Genomic DNA, 23,857 nt, shown 5'->3' with positions numbered 1-23,857 from the left:
GGAGCGGTGGAATTCCTCTTCCAAAGGGCGCCGGACCCATCGACTTATACCGGACATTCACTCGTGGATAGACAGACGACATGGGGATTTAGATTTCTATCTAGCCCAAATACTTAGTGCACATGGTTGCTTTAGAAGCTACCTTTTCAGATTCCACAATGACATTAGTCCGAACTGTCCGACGTGTACAGTGTATATAGAAGACTCTGAACATGTATTATTTTATTGTCCTCGATTTTTGAATACAAGGGAAAATCTAAAAACCACACTCGGTGGTAGTTTTACGGTCGATAATTTAACGACACTCATGTGTCAGTCGACTGATAAATGGAAGCGTCAGCGTTCATAATGACCAAACTGAGATCTTTTCAACAGTCGAGGCGTCCGTTAGACTGCGCTTCGGCTTTTGATGCTTCCCCCTACTTAAAACAAAAAAAAAATGTATAGAGCAGTGCGCGCATGATTTGTATTTGAATTATGCTTACATACATTGATTGATTGAAAGATGAGAAACGCACCGCGACCTTTGGTCTATTGTGTCCTCTCCTGGCTCACTTAGCCCCAGTACTTACATACATACATACGAGGTTTGACAATTAAGTAATGAGACTGATTTTATTGCCGCGCATGTGGTAAACCTGTGACCTTGAAATTCCCTTTCTCTTTTTCCAGCATCCCTCCCCTCTCAATTGCTATATGTACCATCGCTCTAGCTTGTTTAGTTCGCCTGCTGCGTCAAGTTGAGTAGACGTGTGTTTGTAGTGCTCGTCACGAAAATGGAAAAACGATATCAAGGGTAACGCGTTGGGATAAAATTTTGCGCCAGATTGAGCGAAACATCTTCGGAAAATGTGTATGGTGATAGTGCTCTTGGTCATGCCCAGGTGTTTCGATAGCACAAAGAGTTTAAGGAGGGGCGTGAAAGCGTGGAAGACGAGGCGCTGGGTGGGAGACCAGTCGAGGTGCGGACTGCCACAGAATCGTCCACAAAGAATTCGTTCCACCGGGGAAAACTGTGCATCTAGTCTACTATTGCCAAGTACTCGAAAGATTGCGAAAACGAGTCAACAGAATGCGCCCAGACATCACTCGTAACCATTTTCATCAAAAGAAACACAACTTTCAATATTTGATCGCAACGACGTAGACAATGCTGGTACTTGAAGTCTGTTTGTCAAATTACTTTGAATAAGGGCAGAATGTAATTTTTTCATAAAAGCAGAACGACTGAGAGGTTTTTTATTTGTGTGAAATACGTTGTGTGAATAAATAACGTAGCTGTTAATAAAAGCCATATTCAATATACCAAAAAATTGACACATTGGCCATCGGTTGGTTTTGCGTGAACAGCTCATGACACTACACATTTGGTCAAAGGTATCAACGCCTCCTTTCGTTTTGTTGTAAAATTCGATCATGTAGGGTTTATTTGATTTAGGGTTTACTGCTCGTTCCTCATTACAGGATGATAATAAATATATTACCTTACTCGGCTTCGGCTTATATGATAGAAGCGTCAGCTCATTATCATAGCAAAACATTGACGTATTACACTTACGACCTTTTACATTTTTCATTTCACTCGGAATTTCTCGCTTATTAGAACGTAGAGTTCCAACCATTGTTAGCTTATATGGTTCGCATAACAGTGATTTAGCAAGAGGAATCGAACTAAACCAGTTGTCCATTGTAACGTTTCTATTTGAACCATGTACAGTTTTAGTCAACTCTTTTACGTAGTACTCACCAAGTGGAAAGGTTGTTTTGTTTGATCCTTTTCCCAAATACGGCATAGCATCAACCATGTACTTTGTACCGCTATCACATATCATCACCATTTTGAGTCCATATTTTGCTGGCTTGTTTGGAATGTACATCCGGAAGCTACATTTTCCCCTGAACGCCAGTAGTTGCTCGTTAATCGTAAGGTATTCTCCAGGCGTATAATTTTCCCGGCACTTTTGTATGAACATCTCCCAAATTTTTCTAATGGGTGCAAATTTGTCTTCAACTATTTGAAGGCGTGCAGATTTATCGTCGAATCGAAGACACGACATAAGAAATTTAAACCTTGCTTTTGTCATTATCGAAATATATGTTATTCCACCATAAGATCTGTCAAACAATTTATCTGCAGACAGGTGCTGATCTTTCTTGACTGCTGTTAGTACCAAGAGTCCAATTAAGGCAGAAATTTCATTTGAACAAGTTACTTTTCTTTGAGCTTCATCTGTAATTGCAAGTAAGATGGACTGCCGATTAGCAATTTCAATGTTTGTCCATTGAACAATTTCTTTCACGATCTCTGGTGTAATGAACATTTGGAAGCATTTCAGTGGGTCTGTTATATTTTTGCAGTGGCGTGTTGGTCCTCGAGCTTTATGTACTACATTTAGACTATAACGATAAGATTTTCCCTTTTTTGTTGACCACTTATGTTTATTTTTGCCCCGTAAAATAGATTTATTAAAATTAATTATATTTGACTTGGCTCTCAATAAATGTAAAGGTATGTTATCTTCATCTAGGTCAGTTGATTCTTCTGAAGAACTTGCATCCCCTAAGCTTTCGTTTTCTTCGATTTCTGCATCAGATTCTAGTTCGCTGTTGTCTATCTCATCGTCAGTTCTTTCTTCTGAAGAACTTGCATGCCCTAACTCATCGTCTAATCCATTTTCGTCGTCGCTCATTGCAAGAAATTTTTCAATTTCTTCGTCAATATAAATTTTGCTGCCACTCATCTTGTATTACAACTATACAAACCAAACAGATGAATAAACAAGAAAAATAACTTCGGAACGAAAAACTCACACAAAGTTCATCGTTCGTCTTTTCGACTACGCCTGTTTAAAAAACAGATACTTACACAGATCGTACGAAGCCAACCAACTACAAACATGAACAGCTCAACAGCGACTAACGCTGTAAAAAGAAGAGGCACTGTACAAACAATGGAACAGTGCGATAACGGTAAAATAAACACTCGCGTCGTCGAAACGACGAGGCATGACTTTCCAGGGTTAATTGTTTGGCGTGGGGTGGCGGAGAAATAAGTGGCTTCTAAAAAATGTAATATTGGTTATACATATTTTTGTAGAAAATGTGTACATTATTTTATTTTACATTTTCTACTGAAATATCTCAGAAAGTATATCATTTACGACATCTTGTCAAAAAATATTTGTTATTTGTAATTATTTGCCGATTGGCGTACGTTTTACGTACACCTATGTGTACACCAAAATACGACGTTTCAGGTACTTAAAATTTTAGCCTATGCCAAGCTAATACAAAAAAGTTTGAAGTCTTTTGAAAAAAAAAAAACGATTAATAACTAAATTATTTTTGCATAAAAAACTTAATATACGATTTAAATCTGTTTAAAGTTGTTTGATTTGTAAATTTTATTATATTTATCTATTTTTAGAAATTATTGGACCTAAGGGTTTAATTTGTTGCAAAATGTCTGAAAGCGTTGAGAAAAAAAAGAAACCATCTGGGTCAGAATATAGAAAACGGAAAGCAGAAAAAGAGAAGGAATTTCAGAGAACAAAAAAGTTCATTAATATAGATATATATATCACAACAAAAAATTAAGACCTGAATATGCCATCTACATCTGGAATACAAATTAATGTATCGGTAGCGGAGCCTCTATCTGACAAGTCAAATCAGATAACTGAAGATTGTGTTGAAGAGATTGTGGACAAAGTTTCCCAAAGTGAGATGATAAGCTGTGGTACAATTACAAAAGTTGCTCCGGATGACTCCATTGGTGATGTACAACCAATACAAATTCTAGATGACGTTAGTACTGTTGTCGCCAATATATCGGATCCTGCCACTTGGCCAGTCACTCGAAATGGCAAAATCATTGATCATATAATTACTAGTGGCCCAGTGCAAACTCACATTGATAATTACACAGGCCGACATTTCTCTAATTCCCATTTCACAAAAAATCTTGCAAACAATGAAACAATTCAGCGCCGTTGGTTAATTTACTCCGTTCCTAAGGATCGAGTTTATTGTTTTTGTTGTAGACTATTTGATAGTAGCTCAACGTCGAACTTAGTATCTGAAGAGTATAACAACTGGAAACACTTGTGTGAAATGTTAAAATTTTTTTTTTTACCTTTCTTGGATTGATGCTGAACTACGATTAAAAATAGGAAAAACAATTGACTGCCAAGAGCAACACTTGATTAGAAAGGAAACTACAAAATGGAACAATGTTTTGTCTAGATTGATGCATATCACACTTTATTTAGCCGAAAACAATATGGTGTTCAGAGGTACTTCCGACAATCTATATACGACAAAAAACAGAAAGTTCTTTGGCTTAGTAGTACAACTATTAGCCAAATTTGATATAGTCATGCTGGAGCACTTGCGATTAGCTATGAAGGGTGATATTTCAGACCACTACTGTGGAAAAGACATTAAAAATGAATTAATAGAGCTGATGGGTGAAAAATGGAAGTCAGAAATCATATTACACACAAAGAAATCAAAATATTATTCTATTATAGCTGACTGTACTCCTGACATTAGTCATGTAGAACAACTTTCGCTGACATTACGATTTGTTGATTTATCAGACGATAATGAAAAAATGTCAGTAAAAGGGCATTTCTTGGAATTTATACCTGTCAATGAGTCAACTGGTGAAAGACTGACTGAAGTTATTATTAATGTTTTAAATAAATACGGACTAGAATTGAACGATTGCAGGGGTCAGGGTTATGACAACGGGGCGAATATGAAAGGAAAAAATCTTGGGGTTCAAAGGAGAATTCTTTACATAAACCCCTTAGCTGTTTATGTGCCTTGTGGCTGTCTAGCACTATGCGATGCCGCTAAATCATCCGTAGGATAAGTCACTGACCCCATAACTTCTCCCTATAACTTCTCCAAAAAAAAAATTTGAGGATGAATTTTTCAACTGTCTTTTGGATACTACATTAATTTCAGTCAATGAAAGGTTCGAACAGTTAAATGAGTACTCGGAATCTTGGTCTTTTTTGTACAATATTAAACAGATTCCAGAAAAACCCGACTTTGTCAAGCTCTGTAGTGATCTCCAATTAAAATTAACTGTAGACTCTAAAGCAGACATACATATGTAGATGGTTGTATGTTGTGTGATGAACTGTAAGTCTGTTATCCTTTTTGCCTGATCAAAATGTGTTACTCCCATTTTTGTTTTAAATTTCATCAAAGATTTCAACTTACAAGAACTGTATCCAAATGTATGGATAGCATTGCGAATATTATTTACTATACCTGTAACGGTTGCTAGTGGGGAGCGGAGCTTTTCAAAACTGAAGCTAATAAAAACCTATCTTCGATCAACAATTTCTCAATCTAGATTGACAAACTTAGCAACTTTGTCAATTGAAAACAAAATTGCTGAAAACATCGACTTTGACAACCTTATAAAAGAGTTCGCTGATAGAAAGGCCAGAAAAGTAAAATTTTATTAGTGTTTTTATAATAAATGGTTATTTTTTATAATAAATAATTATTTCTTTTAATAATAGGTTATTTCATTAAATGTTTTCCCTTTTTTCGAATGGGTTTGAATTGCAGTTGGAGGCCGCCGTAGAAATCTCGCCCAGGGCGCTGGTAGTGTTAAAACCGGCACAGGGTGCACATCAATATTTTGACACAAGTAACACACAATTATATTCTTGAAAGTGTGCTCTCTCAGAATAAGTATCACTTGTACTTAATAAATAAAAGCTGTGTCCACAAAAAAATCGTAAACAAACGTTATTTTTGAGCCTCGCAACTGCATATAACCCCTTAAAGTATAGAGAAGGTGCAGGTTCGGCAGCGAACATTTGTTAGAATTGTAGTACGGAATTCACCTCACAACCACAGAATTCACGCTGTGAAATGTTAACATTTTTAACAGTTCTCCACATACTCAAACAGAGATTAGAAAGAGAAGTAATATATGTACGGCATATGATGCCATAGCATGTATGCGCAATCAGGGAATATTGAAGGAAAATGAGTTCTTAGATATTCTAAAGGGTGATTTTTTAAGAGCTTGATAACTTTTTTTTAAAAAAACGCATTTGCAAAATCTCATCGGTTCTTTATTTGAAACGTTAGATTGGTTCATGACATTTACTTTTTGAAGATAATTTCATTTAAATGTTGACCGCGGCTGCGTCTTAGGTGGTCCATTCGGAAAGTCCAATTTTGGGCAACTTTTTCGAGCATTTCGGCCGGAATAGCCCGAATTTCTTCGGAAATGTTGTCTTCCAAAGCTGGAATAGTTGCTGGCTTATTTCTGTAGACTTTAGACTTGACGTAGCCCCACAAAAAATAGTCTAAAGGCGTTAAATCGCATGATCTTGGTGGCCAACTTACGGGTCCATTTCTTGAGATGAATTGTTGTCCGAAGTTTTCCCTCAAAATGGCCATAGAATCGCGAGCTGTGTGGCATGTAGCGCCATCTTGTTGAAACCACATGTCAACCAAGTTCAGTTCTTCCATTTTTGGCAACAAAAAGTTTGTTAGCATCGAACGATAGCGATCGCCATTCACCGTAACGTTGCGTCCAACAGCATCTTTGAAAAAATACGGTCCAATGATTCCACCAGCGTACAAACCACACCAAACAGTGCATTTTTCGGGATGCATGGGCAGTTCTTGAACGGCTTCTGGTTGCTCTTCACCCCAAATGCGGCAATTTTGCTTATTTACGTAGCCATTCAACCAGAAATGAGCCTCATCGCTGAACAAAACACGCGCGCGAAACACATTTCGAACCGAACACTGATTTTGGTAATAAAATTCAATGATTTGCAAGCGTTGCTCGTTAGTAAGTCTATTCATGATGAAATGTCAAAGCATACTGAGCATCTTTCTCTTTGACACCATGTCTGAAATCCCACGTGATCTGTCAAATACTAATGCATGAAAATCCTAACCTCAAAAAAATCACCCGTTATTTTTAACAGCGAAAAATGTGTACAAACACAGCTCTCTCACTTACTCAAGAATATGAAGAGACATAAATACTCGTATATGTATGCAAATTAATTTTTTTGTTTTGAGTTTCGTGGGCAACCACGGGAACTGGCTCGTTTTCTTTTTTACGTTTTCTTAAATACAATATTTTGCTTAAGCCTAGATACAATATTAATCTTATATTCTAGGAGGAATAACTACAATCCACTTAAAGGGTTATGGGTAGTCAGAGGCACGAAAAAATGAGAGTTTTCAGTATTTTTTTTTTTGCTACTAAATCATGTTATTTTACAAAAGTAGTAATATGGCACAGTACCCGCCACGGGAAGCAGAGGAAGAGGAAGACCTCCACTCCGTTGGAAGGAACAAGTGGAGAAGGAAATGGCTAAGCTTGGAATATCCAATTGGCGCCACGTAGCGAAGAGAAGAAACGACTGGCGCGCTGTTGTTGACTCGGCTATAATCGCGTAAGCGGTGTCTACGCCAGTAAAGAAGAAGAAGAGAATATGGCATTTTTATAGGATGTGTTGACATGAAGTCACTAAAATTTCAAAAAAAAAAAATTTTATTTCCAAAGTTATAGTTGTTTGTGTTGACCCTGTTCCAAAAAAAGGTACTTGCGGTGACAAGCATAAGTCCTTGGAGTTTCATCAAAAAACAATCGGACAAAAAAAAATAGTTTTATAAATAAATAATCCCGGGCCTGATTGAAAGATGTTATTTTTTTTTTAAGTAACAAAATGGCGGCCTCAGGAAATTTTTTTTCTTAATTTTTGCGAAAAAATCAACTGATAATTGGTCTTTAAAATCTAAAATTTCGAAAAAATAAAAGTCGTTCGATCAGGCCCGAGTTTATTATATATTCTGTATAACTTTCATTAAAAAACCAAGTTTTGAGAAAAACGCGTTTAAAGTTTCACACTAGCACTTTGAAGTGCCCGAGCTCTCTTTCTTATTTCTCAAATAACTCAAAAGCTAATTATCGGATCAACGTGAAATTTTCAGGAAATATTTTTAAGATATTACACTTATCGAAAATGCAAAAAAAAGTATTTTTTTTTTTAATTCTAACTACCCCTAACCCCTTAAGATAGACCATATGTTACAAGGGGAAAGGTTCATCTTACAATCTATGAATTACATCTTAGCAAAGTACAATGTTTCATATTTCGTTCTAAACTACATACGCAATCCACTTTTGACGGCCCATATGGGTCGTGTAAGTGTCATGTTACATATTTGTGACAAATAATAGATATGTTCATGTAATATGAACTGGTGGTATTAACTCACCCACCTCTACATTGAAGCGTCCCGATTCAAATAGATATACTACGTGAGGCTATAGACTAATTTATCAATTTTAACAGTACCATTTTGAAATCTTAATTTACATTTACAATTTATTTATATTTGACTTGTAAATATATACGATACATTTGATATTATCTTTGACTTCTAATTATTTTTTTTGATGGAAGTCTTCTTATATGCGACATCATTTATTGTAAATATTATTGCCTGAATACATTTCAGCAATTTTTTTCTTTTACATTATTGAAATTATTTTTATAATATTAGTACCTCCTTTTTTTAGAGTATATTGAACAGGGTATATTAAGTTTTTCACGAAGTTTGTAACACCAAGAAGGACGCATCTGTCTGTCCGTCCGTCCGTCTGTCTGTATATATACGAACTAGTTCCTCAGTTTTTAAGATATCGTTTTGAAATTTTGCACCCGTCATTTTCTCTTCAAGAAACTGCTCATTTGTCGCAACTGCCGATATCGGACAACTATAGCATATAGCTGCCATACAAACTGAACGATCGAAAGAAAGTTCTTGGAAGGAAAACTTTTGCATTTGACAAGATATATTCACGAAATTTGGTAAAGATTATTTTCTAAGGCAACAATGTAATCTCCGAAGAAATTGTTCAGATCGGCTCACTATAGCATATAGCTGCCATACAAACCGAACGATCGGAATCAAATGCTTGTATGGAAAACTGTCGCATTTGACGTGGTATCTTCACGAAATTTGACATGGATTACTCCGAAAAAATTGTTCAGATCGGATTACTATAGCACATTGGACTTTTTTGTCCCAAGTAATATAAATTTTGTATTTTTATATTTTAAAATATATATGTTTATATTAATTATTTATATTTATTTCATATTTTTTTGTGTTATTTTGCCGGTATGAATTTCGGCTGGCGTTATAGTACATTTTCGTTCCACAATATTTTTTTATAATTCTTATGGATCCACACACTTTCCTTAATTTCTTTGAAATTTTCACAAATGTTCACTTTCAGTTTCTTTTTGTATTCAATTCAAATTTTGAAATCACTTTATACTTGCTGTTGTAGTTTTTTGTTTTAAATTTTTTTTTTAATTGTTGTAACGGGTACGTTTGCTTGTTGTTCGCCCGTAATCAGACTAGACGTAGCGCGAGTTGCGTCGTCAAACGACGATATACCAAACTTGTCGATATACCAAAAAAGACAAGTATTTTCTAAGTATTTTTTATTCCTATAAAATGTAAGTTGAATCTTCAGATTCAACTACATACATACATATCAAGCAAGCAATCATATTTTAAATTCCTCAAAAATGAAATCAAATACCACTGTTATTATTTGATATGATTATTTAAGATATGCCGGGTCGTTGATGCTGAAGAATGTCAAGTCAGCACAACGGCTTCAAGTAAATTTAGGAAATAAGATTTTTATAAAGAATAAGATAATGAATAATAAACTGAAAGGCAAGCCGCACAGTACGGAAGTACCGGAGTTTTTATTCAAACCAAAGATATATAATATCGTAATTCGCGTTCGATTAGCAGTTGACACAAACACACACTCGAAATTTTTTCAATATTTTTCTAAGTTGCCCCGAGATTTTTTTGCTTCTGTGTCTCTTTTTGGACTTAACGTTTTTTCAACCTTTTTTTTTACTTTGCCGTTAATTGCTTAGCGCGTTTCTAATTGCTACCGTACGCTTTGAGTAACACACTAGTACTTTTGTATTTCTGTTTTTCGCGAGTTCGCGATACTTGTTTGCGTTTTGTGTTTTTTTTTTTATGGTTTTGGTCGAACAGGAGTTTTACGTGTCTCCTGGCAGGATCGCCAATTAATTTTTTGTTTTGAGTTTCGTGGGCAACCACGGGCAACTGGCTCGTTTTCTTTATTACGTTTTCTTAAATACAATATTTTGCTTAAGCCTAGATACAAATATTAATCTTACAAAATAGGAAGTATATCTACAATCCACTTAAGATAGATCAAATGTTACAAGTGGAGAGGTTCATCTTACAATCTATGAATTACATCTTGGCAAAGTACAATGTTTCATATTTCGTTCTAAACTACATATCCAGTCCACTTATGACGGACCATATGGGTCGTAAGTATCATGTTACATATTTGTGACAAATAATAGATATGTTCATATAATATGAACTGGTGGTATTAACATGCATGCTTCTTGTGATACTTCTTACAACATCTTCTTCTTCTTTACTGGCGTAGACACCGCTTACGCGATTATAGCCGAGTCAACAACAGCGCGCCAGTCGTTTCTTCTCTTCGCTACGTGGCGCCAATTGGATATTCCAAGCGAAGCCAGGTCCTTCTCCACTTGGTCCTTCCAACGGAGTGGAGGTCTTCCTCTTCCTCTGCTTCCCCCGGCGGGTACAGCGTCGAATACTTTCAGAGCTGGAGTGTTTTCGTCCATTCGGACAACATGACCTAGCCAGCGTAGCCGCTGTCTTTTAATTCGCTGAACTATGTCGATGTCGCCGTATATCTCGTACAGCTCATCGTTCCATCGAATGCGATATTCGCCGTGGCCAACGCGCAAAGGACCATAAATCTTTCGCAGAACTTTTCTCTCGAAAACTCGCAACGTCGACTCATCTGTTGTTGACATCGTCCAGGCCTCTGCACCATATAGCAGGACGGGAATTATGAGTGACTTATAGAGTTTGGTTTTTGTCTGTCGAGAGAGGACTTTGCTTCTCAATTGCCTACTCAGTCCGAAGTAGCACCTGTTGGCAAGAGTTATCCTGCGTTGGATTTCAAAGCTGACATTGTTGGTGGTGTTTACGCTGGTTCCAAGATAGACGAAATTATCTACAACTTCAAAGTTATGACTGTCAACAGTGACGTGAGTGCCAAGTCGCGAGTGCGACGACTGTTTGTTTGATGACAGGAGATATTTCGTCTTGCCCTCGTTCACTGCCAGACCCATTTGCGTTGCTTCCTTGTTCAGTCTGGAGAAAGCAGAACTAACGGCGCGGGTGTTGAGACCGATGATATCAATATCATCGGCATACGCCAGCAGCTGTACACTCTTATAAAAGATTGTACCTGCTCGATTAAGTTCTGCAGCTCGAACTATTTTCTCCAGCAGCAGATTGAAGAAATCGCACGATAGGGAGTCGCCTTGTCTGCAACCTCGTTTGGTATCGAACGGCTCGGAGAGGTCCTTCCCGATCCTGACAGAGCTTTTGGTCCCGCTCAATGTCAGTTTACACAGCCGTATTAGTTTTGCGGGGATACCAAATTCAGACATTGCGGCATAAAGGCAGCTCCTTTTCGTACTGTCGAAAGCAGCTTTAAAATCGACGAAGAGGTGATGTGTGTCGATTCTCCTTTCACGGGTCTTTTCCAAGATTTGGCGCATGGTGAATATCTGGTCGGTTGTTGATTTACCAGGTCTGAAGCCACACTGATAAGGTCCAATCAGTTTGTTGACGGTGGGCTTTAATCTTTCACACAATACGCTCGATAGAACCTTATACGCGATATTAAGGAGGCTAATCCCACGGTAGTTGGCGCAGATTGTGGGGTCTCCTTTTTTATGGATTGGGCATAGCACACTTAAATTCCAGTCGTTGGGCATGCTTTCGTCCGACCATATTTTACAAAGAAGCTGATGCATGCTCCTTATCAGTTCTTCGCCGCCGTGTTTGAATAGCTCGGCTGGCAATCCATCCGCCCCCGCCGCTTTGTTGTTCTTCAGGCGGGTAATTGCTATTCGAACTTCTTCTTGGTCGGGCAATGGAACGTCTTTTCCATCGTCATCGATTGGGGAATCGGGTTCGTCTTCTCCTGGCGTTGTGTGTTCACTGCCATTCAGCAGGCTGGAGAAGTGTTCCCTCCATAATTTAAGTATGCTCTGGGCATCGGTGACTAGATCACCTTGGGGGTTCTACATGAGTATGCTCCGGTCTTGAAACCTTCTGTAAGCCGCCGCATTTTTTCGTAGAATTTTCGAGCATTACCCCTGTCGGCCAGCTTATCAAGCTCTTCGTACTCACGCATTTCGGCCTCTTTCTTTTTCTGTCTACAAATGCGTCTCGCTTCCCTCTTCAACTCTCGGTATCTATCCCATCCCGCACGTGTTGTGGTCGATCGTAACGTTGCGAGGTAGGCAGCCTGTTTTCTCTCCGCTGCGACACGGCACTCCTCGTCGTACCAGCTGTTCTTTTGCACCTTCCGAAAACCAATGGTTTCGGTTGCAGCTGTACGTAAGGAGTTTGAAATGCCGTCCCACAGTTCCCTTATACCGAGTTGTTGACGAGTGCTCTCAGAGAGCAGGAGTGCAAGCCGAGTAGAAAATCGCTCGGCTGTCTGTTGTGATTGCAGCTTCTCGACGTCGAACCTTCCTTGTGTTTGTTGGCGTGCGTTTTTTGCTGCACAGAGGCGGGTGCGAATCTTAGCTGCAACAAGATAGTGGTCCGAGTCGATGTTAGGACCTCGGAGCGCACGCACATCTGAAACACTGGAGACGTGTCTTCCGTCTATCACAACATGATCGATCTGATTGGTAGTTTTTCGATCCGGAGACAGCCAGGTAGCTTGATGAATCTTCTTATGCTGGAATCTAGTACTACAGATAACCATATTTCGGGCCCCGGCGAAGTCGATCAGCCTCAACCCATTTGGGGATGTTTCCTCGTGGAGGCTGAATTTACCGACCGTAGTGCCAAAGATACCTTCTTTGCCCACCCTGGCGTTGAAGTCGCCAAGCACGATTTTGACATCGTGGCGGGGGCAGCTCTCATAAGCGAGCTCCAAGCGCTCATAAAAGTCATCTTTGGTCACATCGTCCTTCTCTTCCGTCGGGGCGTGGGCGCAAATCAGCGATATGTTGAAGAACCTCGCTTTGATGCGGATTGTGGCTAGACGTTCATTCACCGGAGTGAATGATAGTACTCGGCGACGGAGTCTCTCTCCCACCACGAATCCAACACCAAACTTGCGCTCCTTTATATGGCCACTGTAGTAAATGCCGCAAGGACCTACTCGTCTTTGTCCTTGTCCCGTCCATCGCATTTCTTGGACGGCGGTGATGTCAGCCTTTATTTTCACGAGGACATCAACCAGCTGGGCAGCGGCACCTTCCCAATTAAGGGACCGGACATTCCAGGTGCATGCCCTCAATTCGTAGTCCTTATTTCGTTTTCCATGGTCGTCATCAAAAGGGGGGTGTTTAAACTTGTAACCAGTAGATACGAGTATAATGTCACGCACATTGGAAATAAAAGTACCGGGTTACTTGAGTAGTATGATATAAAATGTCATTTATTTAGAATTATTATTTATATGTATTCTTACAAAGTTTATTTTATTAACATTAGCTGTTCAATTATTTGGGGTAACCAACATAGACGAGTGAATGGAGATAGCGCGCCAGATCGCTGTTGACGAAAACTTACTGAAGCGCGCAAATTATGTAGAATAAGGTCGAATTAAAAAAAAACAAGCTTAAGCTGTTATGTTATATCTTCCTTTATTCACTTGAATCTTAAGACTGACTTAACAATAATTTCGTTCTTAAAATGAAACCTACAATATTGATCAAAATAATCGAATATGAACAAAATCATATACATACATATGTAATCTTTTAATACTTATCCAATTACATTGATATTTATGTGGCTTAAGCAGTTTTTAAGTGGACATACAAATAATTCAGTGCATTGACATTTATGTGGCTTAAGTACAAATATTCCTACGTAATTTGATATTACTTTGACTTTTGCTTATAAAAGTAAAAGTAATAACATTTCATGTAGTACTCATAAATTTGAGTTCGGTGACATGAAATTTGAGCCACAATGTTTACATTGCAAGTATCGTTGTTTAATTTTTTATGAAGCAACGACACTTGCATTTTCGTTATACACATTTATATGAGTGTCAAGTTAAATCAAGCCGACAAATAAATAAATGTTTTATACAGTAATGTTGTTGGGTTGATTTAAGTATTTTCTTATTATTTCATCTACGTTGGAGTTTTCATTACATATTGTTGTTTGTGGAACTATATATGTAACTCCTCCACCCCTAGACGAAGGATTCTCCTGAATTCTTTCTTTATTTCTTTTACAATGATTGCACATTAATATTATTACAAATAATATTACTATTAATATTACCACTGTTGGTGTACTGTATGTTACAATTTTATTTTTGTATTTTATTTCTTCTATTTCTTTTAGATTATGTATCGACGTTAATTTTAATTCTTCTAAAGTTAGAGTGGTATTAAAAGTAATATTGTTAGATTGTGATAATATGATTTTATCAATAAACATTTTGTAATTATTTGAAAATTTTTGGTTTGCTAATTCTATTGAACAGTTGTTGTATTTTATTACATAATTTCCATTTAATTGTAATGCTTCTGAGCCACAATTATTTTGAATTAAATAATTTTTTGCATTTTTTACAATTATGATTTCGTCATTAATATTAGTTATTTCTGAGTTAACGTTTGTAATTAATTCACATGTCTTATCTATTGTACAATGTTTTGATATGGTACATTCATTTATGTATTTATTCTTCTTATACTCATAAATCTTATCATTGTATTTGAATACATTTGAAATTTCAGCATTTATTTCTTTATTTAAATAAGGGATAGGTATTATAGTTATTACTTGTATATTAAAAAATATTTTTGGTACTTTGATTACAAATATTAATTCTCTTTCTTTTTCAAATATTGCTGTTCTTAAGTATTTAATTTTTTCAATGTTTATATTATAATAATCTATTTCATTTTTTGTAAGGATATTGGCATCATTTATGCCATTTTGTGCTGTAGTTATATATATTTGAATATGCTCAATATGATTTTTAATTGAATTTAACATAAGTAATTTTTCTAAATAGGTATTTTGTAGCAAAACATCTTTTATAGTTTTATGCAATCCTCCTATCTAGTTTCCGTATATTCTTCCCTATTCATATTTGCTTTATTTATTTTTGATTGTTTTATTTTACAGAGCCTATCATAAATTATTGCGTGGTCTATTATTTTATTTTGTGCTTCTATTGGGGTGCATTTAATTGTGCTGTGATAAGTATCATTGTAGTATGTGATAGCCTTAAAAATTTGTTGGGTAATTGGTAAATAATGCTCAAGATTTAGAGTCCGAATTTTTTCTGTGATTGTATTATTTAATCTTTCCACATCACTATTTCCAGTGTGACTATTCGGTTTAGTCATGTGGTATTGTATTCCCTCTCTTTTTAAAAAATCTTCAATATTTTGGGATCGAAATTCATTGTCGAACACCATTTTCTTTACCTTTCCTTTTATGGATAAAAATTGTTGTAATTGACTTACAATGGTTCTGCTATTCCTGTCCGTAAGTGGTAGACATGTAGCATGTTTTGAAAATTTATCTATGAAGACGATAAATGAATATTTGCTATTTACGTAGGTATCAACATGAATTATTTCATTAGTAGTTTTGGGTGTTTCTGTAACAAAAAATTTGTTTTTTATAGGATTTCGATCATATTTGCCGCCTGAACATGTATCACAATTATTTATTACCCGATGTATTTGCACTTTAATATGAGGATTATATAATTTATTCTTTAATTTTTCATAAGTAGCTATAATTCCACAGTGACCACTTTCATTTTTGTGAAATAATGCAATTTGTTTTCTTAATTCTTCTTCGTTGTCAACATCTTTTGCTAAATAAGAACATTTGACAATTTCACATTAAGATTAGATGCAAGTTCTTCTTCAATAATTTTATGTACTTTATAATATTCATGATCGCTAAGATGCGAGTATATACCTACTTTTCCTTTAAATATTTCCCTTCTAATAATGTCTCTTATTCCATTTTCTCCAATATCTCTTTCATCAATATAAATTCGTTTGTAATTGAATATAGATTCGACGGCGGTTTGTTTCTCCTTTATTATTATTATTTGTATTTTAAACCTGTTAACAATTGTATCTAATATTGGAATTTCAAATCCTGAATCTTCTTCTTGTGAATGGACAGTTTCTGCTTCTACTGACATGCTGCTACCTTCATCCCCTTGGAAAACTTCTATGTGGGAAATAATTTCGTCATTTCTTATTCTGCTCAAAAAGTCTGCTATATAATTGTTTTTCCCTTTAATGTATTCTATGGAAAAATTATATTCGCCCAAACTCACTAACCATCTTTGAAGTCTTGGACTTATATCCTTTCCGGAGTATTTTGTCATTAACCATTTCAATGGTTGATGGTCGCATTCCAAATCAAATTGTCTACCAAAGACATAAGGCCTAAAATATTTCACGGCCCATACTATTGCTAAAAGTTCTTTTTCGATAGTAGCGTAGTTTGTTTCATGATTATTTAGTGTTCTTGATGCATATGCAATGGGGTGACCATCTTGAGACAGAACTGCTCCTATTGCAAAATTACTAGCATCAGTTGTAATCCTAAATTGTTTATTAAAATTAGGATATCGTAATATTGGTGAATTTGTAACTATATCTTTTAATTTTTCAAACGCTGCAATAAATTGTGGGTTGTATATATTTATTGTTTGTCCTTTTTTCAGATATTGTGTCATAGGATGTGCAATTTTTGCATAATCCTTAATAAATTTCCTATAAAATCCTGTCATACCTAAGAATGATTTTATTCTTTTTGTAGTATTAGGTATCTTTAGGTTTTGTATGATTTTAACTTTGGCTGGATTTGGCTTAATTCCTTCTAATGTTAAAATATGGCCCAAAAATTGAGTTTCTTTCTTGAGAAATTCACATTTGTCCACTTGTATTTTTAACTTTGCTAGCCTTAAGGCTTCGAATATTTGCTTTAAATTAGTTAAATGCTCTTCTAAAGAAGTGCCAAATACTAAAATATCATCCATATATACGACGCATATTTTATTAATATGTTCTTTAAGGACTCTATTCATCAACCTTTGAAAAGTTGATGGAGCATTTTTTAATCCAAATGGCATTCGAATAAATTCGTAGTGACCAAATGGTGTTGAGAAGGCGGTTTTTCTTCTGTCTTCCTCTCTAACTGAGATTTGGTGAAAACCTTTGGCTAAATCTAGGGTGGTAAAGTACTGTGATCTACCTAGTTTGTCTAAGATTGAATTTAGGTTTGGAATTGGAAATTTGTCATCCACGGTAAATTCGTTTAATTTTCTGTAGTCGATGACAATTCTATATTTCTTTTTCCCTGAATTGTCTGCTTTTTTCTCTACAATCCATAAGGGACTATTGTAAGGTGAATTGCTTTCTTTAATTATTTTCTGTTGTAGCATTTCTTCAATTTGGCATTTTATCTCTTCTTCATGGATTTGAGGATATCTATAAATTTTGGAATATAAAGGCTTACAATTTGTTGTTATAATTTCATGCTGTACCTCATTGGTGCATGATAGTTTATCTCCTTCTTTAAAGAAAAGGTCTTCGAAGTCATTGAGCAGCCTTAAGGTTGCTTAATGTTCTTCTTTATTCAAATGGGAAAAATTGAATTTATCTCTTAAATAATTTTGTTTAGTATGTTCCAAATTGCAAACATTTTCTATGTATTTGGAATAGTTAAATTCTTCGAAATAAATTTTATTTTTTAAAATTTCAACGTAGTTTTCCGCACAATTAATTTTTGCTTGTAAAGGTTTTAAGAAATTTTGGCCTATTATACCTGAAAATTTTGTGTTTGAAAAGTTCAATAGTTTCCATTGAAGGGTACCAAAGCATCCAAATTCTTTTGGAAATGGTGTGGTTACTACACTTTTTATTTGATTTACCCCGTTTAAAGTTTTGTATTTTATAGGATATTTCATTGTTATTATGGGATAATTTTCCGATAATATCCCTTCTTTTAATATGCTAGTAGTTGATCCTGTATCTATAAGGCAACTAATTTTAGTTTTTCCTATCGTTATATTTATTATGGGGAGTTTTGTTCTTGAGGCGTTATTAAAAAATTTACTTCGTTTTCCTCAAGTACACCTATTTCCATTGGTTCAGGTGTTAGTGTGGTATTATTGTTGTTAGTGCTTCTACGCGAAAATCTGGTATTATTGCTACTATTTCCTCTGCCGTAATTTTGCGCAAAATTGTGTGAATACTGTTCATTTTGACGTGTATTAGTATTTTGTGTGTTTTGGTAATTTTGGTTATACATATTAGTATTTGGTTTAATTCGTGTAACTGAGCTGTTCCTATTTGTGTTTTGATCAGTATGAAAATATTGCATTTTATTCATAATAAAATTTTGTTTGCTTGAGTTTTTTCTGTGTGTAATGTGTATAGTTCTAGTGTCGTCTAAAGCTTTAATTTTTGAATATTTATTTATAATATCATTAAGCGAACAATTTTCATTTAAATGTGATCTCATAGGTACATCAATTTTTTCAATTAATAAACTGACTAGGTCTTTATCTACCCTATCTGGCCTATAAATATAAGGCTTATCTTCGTCAAATAAATATATTTGATTTATTTCAAATTTAGCTTTTTGAAAATAAGAAAATAACTCTCTTAAATTACTTACCTTTATATTTCGGCACTTATTAAAGATGTCGCCATATGTAGTTTTTGGCCTTCCTTGTTGTATTAGTTTGGTTTTGATTTCCTGCCATGTTGGGTTGTCGCCTAGTTCCTGTACATGTCTTCCTGCATCTCCCAGGATTTTTTCATTGGCTATTATTGTTGTCGCCAGGTTCATCAACTGTTGGTTGTTTTGTGGGCATAAGTTGATAATGGCTTCTACTGATTTAATAAATGCCATTATATTGTGCCCTTCGTCCAAACACTTCAGCTGTCTAAACTGCTGTAACAGCTCTTTTGGGTTTAATAACGATTGTGTCTGCATTCCGTTCTCGTATTGAAGCCTCATTTGGTTGATTGCTTCCTCCTGTTGCCTGATGACATTTGCCATTTGCTCCATTTGTTGTTGTTGATTGCTGCTTTGTCCATCCCTTTCATCAAGGTTTCTGTTAGCGTCGAAGCGGCTCATGTTTTATTTTATATTTTTTTTTTTTTTATATGTATATATTTTCTCCTAACTTTGAAACACTGCGTTTTCGTTTTTAATGTCACTTATTTATTTTATTCACTATTTTTATCGTTCGAGTATATAATTCTGTTTGTTAATTTCCAAAACGGTTCGTAACACTCGGAAGAAAACGTCGAATTGCCGAAAAATATATGTATATGTCTTTTATAAAAACTCTTTTATTTAAATAAATTTTAAATTAGGCTTAGGGTTCGCTTTATCTTAAGATAAAGTTCCGTTGACTGCGCCAATTATGTAGAATAAGGTCGAATTAAAAAAAAACAAGCTTAAGCTGTTATGTTATATCTTCCTTTATTCACTTGAATCTTAAGACTGACTTAACAATAATTTCGTTCTTAAAATGAAACCTACAATATTGATCAAAATAATCGAATATGAACAAAATCATATACATACATATGTAATCTTTTAATACTTATCCAATTACATTGATATTTATGTGGCTTAAGCAGTTTTTAAGTGGACATACAAATAATTCAGTGCATTGACATATATGTGGCTTAAGTACAAATATTCCTACGTAATTTGATATTACTTTGACTTTTGCTTATAAAAGTAAAAGTAATAACATTTCATGTAGTACTCATAAATTTGAGTTCGGTGACATGAAATTTGAGCCACAATGTTTACATTGCAAGTATCGTTGTTTAATTTTTTATGAAGCAACGACACTTGCATTTTCGTTATACACATTTATATGAGTGTCAAGTTAAATCAAGCCGACAAATAAATAAATGTTTTATACAGTAATGTTGTTGGGTTGATTTAAGTATTTTCTTATTATTTCATCTACGTTGGAGTTTTCATTACATATTGTTGTTTGTGGAACTATATATGTAACTCGCAGGACGGGGGTTAAAAACGAAGAGGTTGTGCTTACGCGGCGCAGTGTGTGGATGAATGTGTGTGTCGAAGTGTTGACGTGGCGAATGTTGGTAGCGAATGACTTGAACCTGCTCAGCGGACCATCCTTTATGCTTGGTGAGTTGATGTAGAAGCGTGGTGAGTTGTGTGGTAACGTATGTTTTATGGTGTCATCAACTGTGGTATATTAGCTGTATCCTACTAGGATGGGCCAGTTTTTCCCGGGTAGAGTGGGTGGACGCATAACTCATTTAAACAGGGGGTCTCTCATCCGAGGCTGGTTGTTGCTATTCGCTGGGGTTGTTTTTTTTACGTGGCGGGTCCCAAACCCAGCGCACAACCCTATGTAGGGGATATTTCGCCTTCTCACGTTAGCTCGCCTTCAAACGGATGTTCTTAGGCTACCCAGAGGATACTTGGTCAAAGACCGGAAGTCGTGAGCTGCTTGAGTCATATGTAAAAGAATCGTTTCTGGCCACTCCCAAGTGAATGGCGATCAGAGAACTTTCCTCACTTGCGTGAACTTCTACATATGACTCCATCCTCCAATTACAACATATAACTCCATCCTTCTTACAACATCACTGAGATATTTTCATGCTTCAATTTTTGCTTTCAACTGGAGATTCGCTTGTATGCCCTATGTATGCAAAAACATATGTATATCTGCTTTCGTGTTTTGCCCTCAGCAATTCCATATTGACAAGTAAAAATAATTACGATATGAGTATAATTTTGTATGAATGCATGCATAATAATATTTATAGTCAATTTGGACTTGCATACTTAATAATTTTATTTGACTTTTACATAATATACTATACTATAAATATTTTTATATTATATTAGGTCTACAACTTTGCTTCCTCCGTTTTTTTTGTAAATGATTTTTTTTGTAAATGATTCATTTTTGAAGTTATACTTCTTATACGAGTTCGGAAAAGGTTACGATAGAATCAGGTTGCGCAACCTTGCTCAATATGAATCTAACGCAACCTTGTCTGTGAAGATGTTCAAGCAGCAAGCGAAGCGGTGACAATCGTTTGTTCGTTTCTTTTGTCACAGCTCGGCTTTTATACCAACAACACAATGTTGCCATGCTTATGCCGTTGTTGTGTTTGTAGAACAATGTTTCAATTTTTGGTTGGTTTGGTTTCACATGTGTGCGCATATGTATGTTTGTATGCTTGTGCATTATTGTATACTTCTTTTTCTTTCGTTTGTCTTTCATTTCTGCGAATTCTCAACTATTTTGCGTATCTTCTGGTTGAAATACTCTGCATTGGCCGTTGAAAAATTAAGGCTATACTTTACAGGGTCATTTCTGTAGTTAGTCTTCATTTACATTTTTTGGAAATCAACCCGCGATGACGAGGTATATCGTTTAATCTGAAAGGACCTTTAGAAATATGGATATTTGCATTATTTCGTTGTCATTTCCATGTCCGTAGCAATAGAATTTCTATGGCATAAGTAAAGTAATGGCCTCCGATTGTCACCTCTTGCCGCTGTAGCAGCTTCTCCTACAAACATGCATAAATATGTATGTATGTATACGTATGATCGTGAATACATGTCGACGCAGATTTTTGCGAGAAGCACCAGAAAGTTGTGCAATTTATGATTTTTAGCTATTGCCATCGTCGCGAAAAGACGACTTGTTGGCAAAGGCATGCTCGAGGAGATGTTACGGCATCTGTTTTTATGAATGAAGCGCCAGCGCTTGTGGTTGCGCCTGTTTTTGTTGTAAAATTTACTACACTTGTTCTTCGCCAATTTGGCTGCCATATTGTCTTGTGAAGATCAATTTTTTGTTGGTGACATATATTCATATGTATTTTTTTTTTTTATAGTAGTAGTAGTCCCACCTCATGTCTCTCCCACTGGACCACTGGACAAAGTATGACTTCATGGGAGAGAAGAAGACGTTTAAGTCTCCTCTATTGCACGGACTGACTGACGTCTTATCTGTTCTAACTGTCTCAATTTTGTGATAATTAGATTTGCCGCTCTGCTGACAGCTTTCCACTTTGCAGAGGACTCGCACATATGTGCAATCAAATTTTCCACCGTGATGCTACCTCCCAGGGTGGTTTTCAACATTTCCCTCATATTTGAAAACCGTGGGCAACAAAAGAACTCGTGTTCAGAGTTTTCTATACACTCTGTACACGTCGGACAGTATTTACTAAAGACATAACGATATTTGAATAGACAGCTTCTGAAGCAACCATGCCCACTGAGTATTTGGGTAAGGTGGAAATCCAGGTCTCCATGTTTCCTACCTATCCATGAGTGTATGTCCGAAATCAGTCGGTAGGTCCACCGTCCTTTGCGTGAAGTTTGCCACCGCTGCTGCCACATTGCTATGCTTTTTATTCTCTCTTCTCTTTTTGCTGTGGTAGGCGTCTCTGATAAGTTATATATTCGCGCGAATTCGTCTCCCTGGATGTCAATCGGTGCCATACTGGCTAATACCTCAGCAGCGTCATTTGAAATGGTTCGGAAAGCACTTATCACTCGTATTGCTGAAAGCCTATGCACTTTGTTAATTGGTCTAGCATATGATTTTGTTTCTCGCCCCTGTATCCATATTGGAGCCGCATACAGAATCACTGAACTTATTGAATAAGCTATTAAACATCGTCGGCTGGAACGCACACAGCCTTTATTTGCCATCATTCTAGACAACGCATTATATATTTTATTTGCTTTACTTGTCGCGTTTTCCAAGTGTTCTTTGAACTTGAGCCTTGAGTCCAATATTACCCCGAGATACTTCAACTGCGGCTGTGAAGTAATCTCACATTCTCCGATGGGCAGCGATATTTTCTCCTCAATTTTCCTTGAGCTTATGAGCAGGACTTCTGTTTTCTGCTCAGCCAGCTCTAGACTCATGGCAGTAAGCCATCGGCGCAGACCATTTATGCTGTCATTGCATGTGATTCGGAGGTCATCCAGATGTTTAGCTACAGCTACCACTATGAGGTCATCCGCATAAGCGATTGTTTTCAAATTTTTTGATTGCGGTATTCTTAACACCCCGTCGTACATCAGGTTCCATAGCAGCGGGCCTAAAACCGAGTCTTGCGGTACTCCACTGGAGATAGTGTAGCTTTGAGTTCCCTCGTCAGTCTCGTATAGCAATCTCCTATTTTGAAAATAACTCATTATAATATTTATCAGATACTGAGGAGCGTGTATATCGTGTAGGGCTTTTATTATATTTGCCCACGTTGCGGAGTTGAACGCATTCTTCACATCCAGGGTTATTAGCGCGCAGTATTTTTTCCTACCACCTTTCCGGCTTTTTGGATTGCTAACTCCAAGCGGTTTTTTACAATGCTTTCGTACACTTTCCCAATTGTGTCGAGCATGCAAAGAGGTCGATAAGATGAAGGTTCTTCTGGTGGCTTTTTTGGTTATGGGAGTAGAACGAGACGCTGTATCTCCCACGGATCAGGGACCAACTCTTCTAATATACACGCATTTTACATGTTAACAAATAAGTTTGGTCTTAGAGTTATGGCTTCTTTAAAGGCTCTTTTTGGTATACCATCTATTCCAGGCGCTTTAGAGTTTTTGATTTTTTTCGCAATAGCCAATAGTTCGTCTTCTGTGACTAAAAGGGGTGGCT

The 23,857-nt window shown here is 36.2% G+C and overlaps 1 pseudogene; it reads left to right on the top strand.

The window, feature by feature from the left end:
* The first annotated feature begins 21,519 nt into the window (after positions 1–21,519).
* Positions 21,520–21,618, top strand: LOC125776894 (small nucleolar RNA U3; annotated as a pseudogene).
* Positions 21,619–23,857: the final 2,239 nt, after the last annotated feature.

This window comes from Bactrocera dorsalis, chromosome 2 (genome assembly GCF_023373825.1).
Source record: "Bactrocera dorsalis isolate Fly_Bdor chromosome 2, ASM2337382v1, whole genome shotgun sequence".
In the NCBI taxonomy this organism is placed as follows: domain Eukaryota; kingdom Metazoa; phylum Arthropoda; class Insecta; order Diptera; family Tephritidae; genus Bactrocera; species Bactrocera dorsalis.
The sequence above is the reverse complement of the archived record's forward strand: the minus strand, read 5'-3'. Positions and strand labels throughout refer to the sequence as shown.